A 9820-nucleotide genomic window follows, 5' to 3' on the forward strand; every position below is an offset into this window, starting at 1 on the left:
GCTTTCTTGATTCTTGGCAGCTCCTGCTTTTCCTTTGCCATTACTTTTACAATCTCATTTTCGTCACAATCTTATCTCTAGCGCTACCAAAGACCCAACAGGAGCAAGCACAGTCCTGCAGTACCCTAGGAGTAAGCACCAGATGGCAACTGCATTGTAACAAATGACATAAAGGCTGGCATTCAGTTGTTGCACATTGTCGAAACACCTGCTTTCCAGAAAACATTGCAGCTGTGATATGAGACATAACCGACTCAAAGCTCTTCTGTTTATAGTAGCCACCTGGATTTCAGGAGAGATGCCAGGTTCAGATTCCTCAATAATGTTCATCATCTTTTTTTCCAGGGTTGGAGGGAGAGACACCATGTTGCATCACAAGGAGGATATGCAACCCCACTCACAGATCTCAAGGACATCCAGCCTGTAACAGATGGAGAACTCTTACTCTCCCCTCTCCCCAAGCCAGTCTAGGTAGGCCAATAGTGTAAGAGATTCTCAAGTCAGCTGCCACCACATTTCCCTTCTATTCCCTCTAATCCCAAACTGCAGTAAACCCCAAGTGTGCGATGCAAATACTTGTGAGGGAAAGCACCTGGGGAAAGACAGTCAAGTTGTGTATCCATAGCAGAGACCAGAAGAGAAATAACCGCTGGGAGGAGCACAGAGAGAAGGAACGCCATGGTGCATCTGCAGAAGCACAACTAGGTGTCTTCACCTGCCCCAGCTTTAACAAAGTATGTCTCTTCCGCATCGGTTTCTACAGCCACAGCAGGAGCTGAAACTGCCCACAGCTTGATCTCACCCCCAAATGTGCACTCTTCCATTGTCTCCTGAGACAGACGGATGCCAATGACTTATCCTTCACTGGACCCCAAGGAAGCAGAAAGGAATAAATCGTTATTTATGTCAAAAAAATGGAATCCACCAAGGACTAGTATTGAGGCCTGTGCTTTTTAAATAATCTAGTTAGGGATGAGCAGTGAAATTCCCTATTAGCTGATGATGCCCATTCATTCAATGTTGTTCAAATGAAATGGAATTGTTGGAAGCTCCAAAATGAGCTCTCCAAACTGGGTGAACAGCCAGAAAAGTGGCAAACGCAAATGAATGTAAACAAGAATTAAGTGATGCATATTGGGATTAAAAAAACCCATCAGCTCCAGCTAGCTTGGCCAAGGGTCAGTGATGATGGGCGTTGCAGTCCAACAACTTTCCCTAGTCCTGCTATAGCTTCTCAGCTTTCAGCTAGAAAAGGAGCCTGATTGACACCTCATCTCTTAAGCCTTTGTGCATGCTGTATATTTTGCCTGTGACTGTACCAGACTTAGTTGCCCATTGGATGTGCACAAACAAGCCCAATGAGCACTAAGTTGAATGCTGGTTGCATATCCGATTGGCAGCCAACATACCCAGCCAATGCCAAAGACAAGTATGATCATAGTGTTAGAACCTATAATGTATCAAGAAGTGATTGTGGTGCCAAGTTATCCCAGGTCACATCATTCCTCTTTAAGCAAGTATATTTTGTTGCAGAATGATTTATTCCATTGACGTGCCAGCACAAACCACAGGTGCTTACCACACCACACCACACTGCTATTAAAGCAAGAGCCTTGGGTCAGTTCTAGCTACCAAAGCAACTGTTCCTGCAGTGCTGAACAGCAAATCTTTTTTTTCCTTTTCTTTGCACCACTTGCAAAAATATTTACCTCTTAATATTATATTTTCTTCCCCAAACTTGGCCTTATGATGTCATAATGCAGCCAAAATCTGATTGGCTGAGGAGCATGAAAAGGTCACTTTGCTCAGTGTGTGATTCCAGGTTTTCTGGGTCATCTACATAAGCAGTTTGGAACTGTTTGGAAGCTACAGCTGCTGCAGCCCAGTCATATTGCATCTATCCCCCTGATCTGCAGTGTGTGCAGATACCTGTCCTAAGTATACTTCCCATCAATATCATGAGGCAACCTCATTCTAGTAATGGTACCTTGGGTTATAGACGCTTCAGGTTACAGACTCCGCTAACCCAGAAATAGTACCTTGGGTAAAGAACTTTGCTTCAGGATGAGAACAGAAATCGTGCTCCAGCGGCGTGGTGGCAGTGAGAGGCCCCATTAACTAAAGTGGTACCTCAGGTTAAGAACAATTTCAGGTTAAGAACATACCTCCAGAACGAATTATGTAAGTTCTTAACCTGAGGTACCACTGTATTCAGCTCACTTTCCCCACAGCAGACGTTTTACAAACCACCTCCTATACACCTTACATCTTCCATCATAGGGAAGGTATTAGAACACTGATAGTTTGAGACACCCTTTTCTGCATCTCTACAGCAGAAAGCCACTGTAGTGTACATGATGTTCCAAATGTAGCAATGCCCTTAAGTATGTTCTTCTGTGGAATTTGTCTTTTTGACTGGCAACACACAGGCGAGCTTTCCTCTGAGCTGTCCACAATCAAAAATTCTTTCCTTTCCCTTCTCTTTCTTTCTTCACTGCCAGTTCAGACGTCATCAGTCTATACATGGAATTTGTTTTTTGACTGCTATCTGAACAGCATTCCATTAATTTATACGGAACTTGAGTTGCTATTTTGTTGCTCATGCATTCAGCCTGGACAGATGTTTTTGGAGGCCTTGGGTTTTCACCATCCTGGATTTTTTTCCTTGCCAATTGTAAGCTTGATCACCACACAAAGTACCCTTCTCATTCCTATAGGTGGATGCTCCTTGAGAAGGATCCAGTATTTTGATCCTTTCATGGTAAGAACTGCTTGCTTTGACCCCCTCCCCTTTCCTATTGTTTAATCAGTTACGAATCCTAAACATGTCATATTTAATGTATTCTTCCTTAGTATAGCTAATAGTCACACAGTCCCTAAATGAGAACCAAAGACAGAGAGCAATGGCTTTTGAATATTCTGTAGACTAAAGCAATCCATCAGCTGCTACAAATGCTTCCTTTCCTTGAATAGGCTAAAATAATAGCCCTTTCTTCCAGTCAGGCCCTCTGCTATAACAATTTCCTGTGTTAATGCTGTCTAGGAGTAAATGGATTTATGGGGTAATTTATCATTGCAAGGAATGTTTCTTAATTTCAAAAAAAGCCCACGTCTTAATTTCCACTTAAAAGAAGAGGACGGCGGGACCCTGATCCTCTTGATAAAAAGTGGCAGCATTAGTTGCCATTGGCATCCTATCCTAAAAAAAGAGAAGGGGCAGTTAACCTCTCCTGTCTCTGAAATAGCTTCCAAGAGACGAAAAGGCAAGAGAGAGAGAGAGAGAGAGAGAGGGAGGGAGGGAGGGAGGGAGGGAGGGAGGGAGGGAGAGAGAGAGAGAGAGAGAGAGAGAGAGAGAGAGAGAGAGAAGAGAAGAGAAGAGGCTCGTAAGACATCCTGTATGGGGCCAGGTTAGCCTAGCCTTCTGGACATGTCAGTTTTCTACATGGAGAGGTGCATATTTATTGTACAACACAGGTGGGGCAGGGTGTGAAAGCCCATCTATCTTCCCATATCAGCTGCCCTACAGGGAAAGTTCCGCACCTTCATGTTGAATAAGGTTTACAGGGGTCTTCTACCCATGTTCGTTTGATTGTGGGTAGAACCTTCTACATGGTCATGGACCCACACGTCCTCAACTTTACAGAGGAGCCCATTCATGTTCAGACCTTCCCCATGCAACACCGAGGTCAGGGACTGAGGGGACGTGTGATGTCCCCAAGGAGGTTGGGGGCAGGGCTTGCATGCTTGCCCCTGCCACATGTCGAGCCTTTGCCTGTTGAGGCAAACACCTGAACACACCTAAAATTCCTTCCAGTAGCACCTTAAAGACCAACTAAGTTAGTTCTTGGTATGAGCTTTCGTGTGCATGCACACTTCTTCAGATACAGTGTGCATGCACACGAAAGCTCATACCAAGAACTAACTTAGTTGGTCTTTAAGGTGCTACTGGAAGGATTTTTTTGTTTTGACTATGGCAGACCAACACGGCTACCTATCTGTAACTGAACACACCTAGTGATTGGGCTGTAGTCCCTGCTCACCTCAACCATGGTTTGCCCACTGGCAGCATGTGACCCTGCCAGTCTACAAAGTTTAAATTGTGGTAAAAGTTTGGTCTGTTTTACTTCTAAGGGGGGAAAGGCAATGAATCTTGATGCATTTGGTAATGTTTTTATTCCTGGGTCATGCACTCTTTGGGAAGTCAAAAGGCATTGCCAATGTGTCTCTTAGGAGCACAGACCTGTGTGAGGAGAAGGGTCACAGCTTAGTGGTACAGCATCTGCTTTGCATGCAGATGATCCCAAACTCAATCCCTGGTTATCTCCAGTTATGGCTTGGAAAGACTTTGCCTGAAACTCCAGAGTGTGTCTGCCAGCAAGTTTAGACAATAACTGAGCTACATAGACCACTGACTATGTACATAATGCAGTTTACCGTGTGTCTTACGCCACGTCACACCATTTATCCATCTGGTCCAGTCTTGTCCACTCTGTCTCACAATAGCTCTCTGGGGTTTCAGAACAAATGAACCTTTTTAAGGGAACTTCCAGGAAGTAATTTGTTGCTGTTCCAGCCAGCCCCCCACAAACTGATGAAATACCACCAAAGTGCAAAACCTTTACTGTTAAATCATGTCAACTTATTTGTAGAGCCTGATTATTCATAAGTGAGTTGGATTTTTCCAGCCCTTAGACTAGAGGCTGCATAATAGAGAGGCCCTCCATAATACTAGGTTAATAATGTCCTCTGTTTTTATTTCAACGTGGGGAAAAGCAGAGATAAGAAAGGCTGCAGAAACGTTCAAGCACGTCACCTTCGTTCATTAATGGCTACTAGTCATGATGGCTATATAGAATGCTATGGATACATTTGGATTTTTGAGAGCCATGGGCATCACTGCCTCTAGTAACTTCTTCCCACCTTCCCTGGATCAGCCACCACTGACAGATATGGGCAAAAAACTGGATCTAGAAGTATTAATCTGAGCCTTGAAAAGCACAGAGCTGAAAGGGGACATGGGAAAGTGTTGCTCTTTCAACTTCCTCCTTCAGCTCTATGGACTTCTCAAGGGAGAAGAGAGTAACCATCCCCACTACCTCAAAACCAAAGGGGAGGTGAGTGGTGGGCAGCTCAATGGTTTTGTAGGTGCCAGGGAAGACCTCAAGCACCACCTGGTAACCCATGCAATGTGCCAAGGAATACCAATTGCTGGGGAGCAACTGCTAAAGGTTATGGTCTTCACATCCCGCTTTTTCTTTGTGGCATCTGGCTGACTAGCAGAAAGAACCTATTAGACTAGATGGGCTGTCAGGAAAACCCAGCATGTCCTTGCAAGAGCCAGGCTACCTGCCACTGGCTGATCAGCCTTGTGTTCATCTGGCTGCCTAGGTGGATCTGGGTTAACTACACACGCTTTAGTTAACTACTAAAACCCTTTCCCCATATTTGTCCCGATTCATGCTGTTTTTTGCAAAACCCAGCGCTCTGGAGTTCTGAATCTGTTACTGCCAGTGCTGCGGCCTGTGAGTCATCTTTGGAGATAAGGACAACTTGTTTTTAACAGGCACTCCCTGATTTTTGCTTATTGGTAAGATTTGGAAGTAGCTGCTCATGAGAATTGGCAGCAGGGAAAATTTAGCCAGGAAACGAGCAGAAAACTGTGTTTTGCTCAAATGACTAAGAAAACAAAAAAACACAAAGCCATTCCAAATTGTGCTACGTCATGAGATGCAGAAACAAATCTTCAATACAGAATCAGAACTACGGTGGCTATGAGACCTACTTTACAAGGCTGAGGCTGGCAATTTGTTCGCCCGCTACAATGCAACCTACCTGCACAGTTCCACATCTGCACACGTTCTTACCATTTTGTGGGCATCTCAGTAGTACAATGACCACATATCTATCTATCATCTATCTATCTATCTATCTATCTATCTATCTATCTATCTATCTATCTATCTATCTATCTATCTATCATCTATCTATCCATCCATCCATCTATCTATATCTGTCTGTCTGTCTGTCTGTCTGTCTGTCTGTCTGTCTGTCTGAAATCACTGCTCAATCACTACATATAAATCACTGCTCATTTATATGTATAATTTTCTATAATTTAAGTAGAAATGCATCAGACTATAGTGGAGAAGACTACAAGTAGGTGACCTGTGAACCTACTAAAGGTACAATGCAAACCCCTGGGAGCTGGAGGGGGTTCTGCCAACGTCTGCTGGTATGGAAATCTTTGTGGAAGTGCTACCAACAGAACAATTCTTAGGGAATCAGGTTGCCTTTATACTGGGTAAAAAATAAGGTATATTATTGCATTTTCAACTCTGCAAAAAATCATCCCCTTAAGAGTACCGGAATATTCCCAATTCACTAAGAATTGATTGCAATCTAAACAAAATTCAGGTTGTGGAGAATTTGGATGGCTACTTATCAGTGTAGTATAATTAACACATTCGGCATGGCAGCCTTACTGAGCTGTACATGAATCTGAACACAAAAAAGATAACTGTTAGGGGTTTTCTGAAATGGTGTCAATAAAAACAGAGTTTTAAATGGCCTAAATGTGGGCATCTTAGATTAAGGGAGGAAGGGCTGGTGCCGTCTTTTACCCAAGGTCTGCCCCAGAGATAATGATGATGCAGTAGCTGGAGTTAAGTGCCCACATGGGACAAAAAAAATAGTAGTTGGAATCAAAACCTTAGTTTAAGAGATACTTGGTTAACAGAAATCAGTATTTCCCATACATCATGGATCAACTGGCTCACATTTGGAGAGCCTATCTACTTGAGCAACAAACACACTCTCAAGCTAGCTCTCATAAACTCTTAACCCACTTGGTAGCCTCTCCCAACAGCATTTGCCAATTACGGTATATGCCCAATGTTCTGGCACAGTATGCAGTTAAATATTTTTGCTATTTGACAGCTTAATTCAAAGCTAGTCTCACTTGACTTCAGTTGTGATATTTCTTTTTTGCTCATCCTTCACATCAGACTTTTGGGATCTCATTTTTCTTTCAGCACCTTTCTGGATGTCTTATTAAAACTAGAATAAACTCTTCTATCATGTTCAGACTGTACCAGCCAATTTGCTTCAGGTATTAAAATCAAAGGCATAAATCAACAATGAGAGGAGTTTACCAATTACAGATTGGACTTCTCATTTAAGTTGACTGGATGCCATTGTGTGAACTGCCAGAAATGGATTGTGCAATTTTCACGTACATAATTCATTCTCAAGAAGCATTGCTGCCCTGGAGCTAGAACTAACCACGTAGGATGGAATTTTTCAGAAGTGCTTAATGTTGGCCTAGGTCCATTTCTATTAAAGGCAATAGAAAAATATGTTGACTAGAGCTTTAGATGAGCATTCATTACTCTGGAAAACCACAAATTGCAAATGCTCTCAGATGTATTGGGTTTCTAAAGCACAAACTCACTTAATACAGCTTCTGATCTGGATCCTTGTTCATAGTACACGAAGTAAACCATTATAGATCTATGTGTTCCATCTCTCTCCTCCTGTTCACTGAATTTTGTTCTACAACCCTGCTATACCACAACAAATGTACAAAATCAGAATATATTCCCTATTGCAATTACAAAGTATAGGACTCCTCGTCTTTCTGATTCAAGGATTAAAAAAGAAAGAAAAAAAGACTGCTTCCTTCAAATGAAGGAAACTTTTGGGCCTAGGGGGTGAATTTGCCCCCTCCTGAAGGGACAGTCCTAGGTGATAATGCTGGGGACTTCTGTTCTGTGGTTCTTTGGCACATGCTGCATATCAGGACAGAGGATTAAGAGACAAGATGTTGATCAGGCTCCTGTTCCAGTTGAAAGCCAATAAGAAGCTACAGCAGGACTTGGGAATCTGTGGACCCTCCAGTTTTTGTTGGACAACTTCCATCACTCCAAAGTGCTTTGTTGCTGGGTATAAGCGTAGTCCATATGTAGCCTAGGTTCTGTGCTATTGGCACTTGTCTGGTTGCAAGTTTGAGTTTCCAAAGCAGGTGGTCTTGTAGCTCTCAACTCTGCTGCAAATTCAGTTGCCAGAGCTTCTTTCAATTTTCTGATGAGGTTTGAAATGACTGAATTATTTTGTTGCTGTTCTTTGTTGTGTTGTATCAGCGTAAGATACCTCAGTTTATTGTTGCTGCTGTATTGTAATATTAGAACGTAAACCATCTTGTTGATGCAATATAGTTACGGGCGCAACCATCTTGTTGATGCAATATAGTTACGGGCTCATCCACAGGTCAAGGGACAGGTCCCTATGCACAAGTCCAGGAGGTTTTTCATTTGCCTGTCCAGCTGCTTTGGCCAGGAAAACCATGTTTACTGCTGAATTGTAACAAATGTTACTTAGGTTGTCTGCAGATTGACACTTGTTTTGATTCAGCAGTTAACAGTGAGTTTTCCTGGCAAAAGCAATGGACCAGATGAAAACAAAAAAGAATCCCAGACCTCTGCCTAGAAATCATGAGCAAAACAAAATAACTGACCAAACCAAAGTGTGGCTGAGCCCTGTGTCTTGTTTGATGGTGCTGTATTTTGCTGGTGTAATACTGGTCTTCGGCCAGTAGTGGCAGCAGACATTACTGTAGCACACTGCTTGACCCATAGGTGGCAGTACAGTGTTGATAATGCAGTCCCTGTGGCAGCAGCAAGTTATTTAGCTGTAATGTGTCCCTTTGGCTGGTGGTTGGAGGATAGGGTTGTAATACCCAAAGTGCCTGAATTGGTAGCAGCTGACCACCAGGAGTAGTAGTGAGCAGTGTAATAGAGTTTGTTTTCCCCAACGCCCGATATTGTGAGATGTCAGTTTGCGGTGCCACCTCGCTTTTTCTGTTTGCTTTCTCTAGGTATGTGTGGAAACAATGCTGTGTCAAAATTATCACATTTGTTTTCCACTTAGTTTGAGGTTTCTCCAGCACCTATTTGCTGTATCTTCAACATGAATTGTTCATCCATCCCTTTGTGGCCATTCTAGCATGGGCACCACTAATACAGTCGTACCTTAGAAGTAGAATGGAATCCATTCCGGAGGTCCGTTCAACTTCCAAAATGTTTGCAACGCAAAGCATGGCTTCTGATTGGCTGCAGGAAGCTCCTGCAGCCAATCGGAAGCCACGGAACCCCTGTCAGACGTTCGGCTTCCAAAAATAGTTTGCAAACTGGAACAGTCACTTCCGGGTTTGCAGTGCTCAGGGGAGCCAAAACGTTTGAGAACTAAGCTGTTCAAAAACCAAGGTACGACTGTATAGGAAATTTGAAAGAAAGGTTAACTGAAGATGATTCACCAAGTAAACACTCTGACGGTTAGACACTGGGGAAAAAGTAAACGTATATAAGATGAGGGCGGAACAGCAGGACAATACCAGATATATGCATGCCTCTGCTGGTCCTGCAAGCTTTTCTGTGCACAGTGGCACAGCCCAGACTGAACAGTTTGACCAGCCGCATTGGGGTAGCTGTTTCATGTTGGCGATGATTTAGCCATAACAGTCTACAGTTTCAAAGTTTGTTCATCTGTGCCATGTGACTGCAAGCCTTTCAAACAAAAGGCAGAGCAGCTATTTATATATGAAAAAAATACTTGAGTCAGCAATCAGCATACGTTAACTCTGTAGGCATAATGAATCAGTACAGGATCAGAGAAATAACATTTCTCATTATCTGTGACGGCGTCTATGCTCAAGAGATGATCAAGTGGCTTTACAGCCATCCCCAGAATTTGCATCAAGTGCTGATTAATGCATAATCACATGGTAAGCTGGATACAACCCCACAGTCTCAGGGATGAAGTTTCT

This window comes from Podarcis melisellensis, assembly GCF_964234715.1.
Source record: "Podarcis melisellensis genome assembly, chromosome: 5".
Classification (NCBI taxonomy): domain Eukaryota; kingdom Metazoa; phylum Chordata; class Lepidosauria; order Squamata; family Lacertidae; genus Podarcis; species Podarcis melisellensis.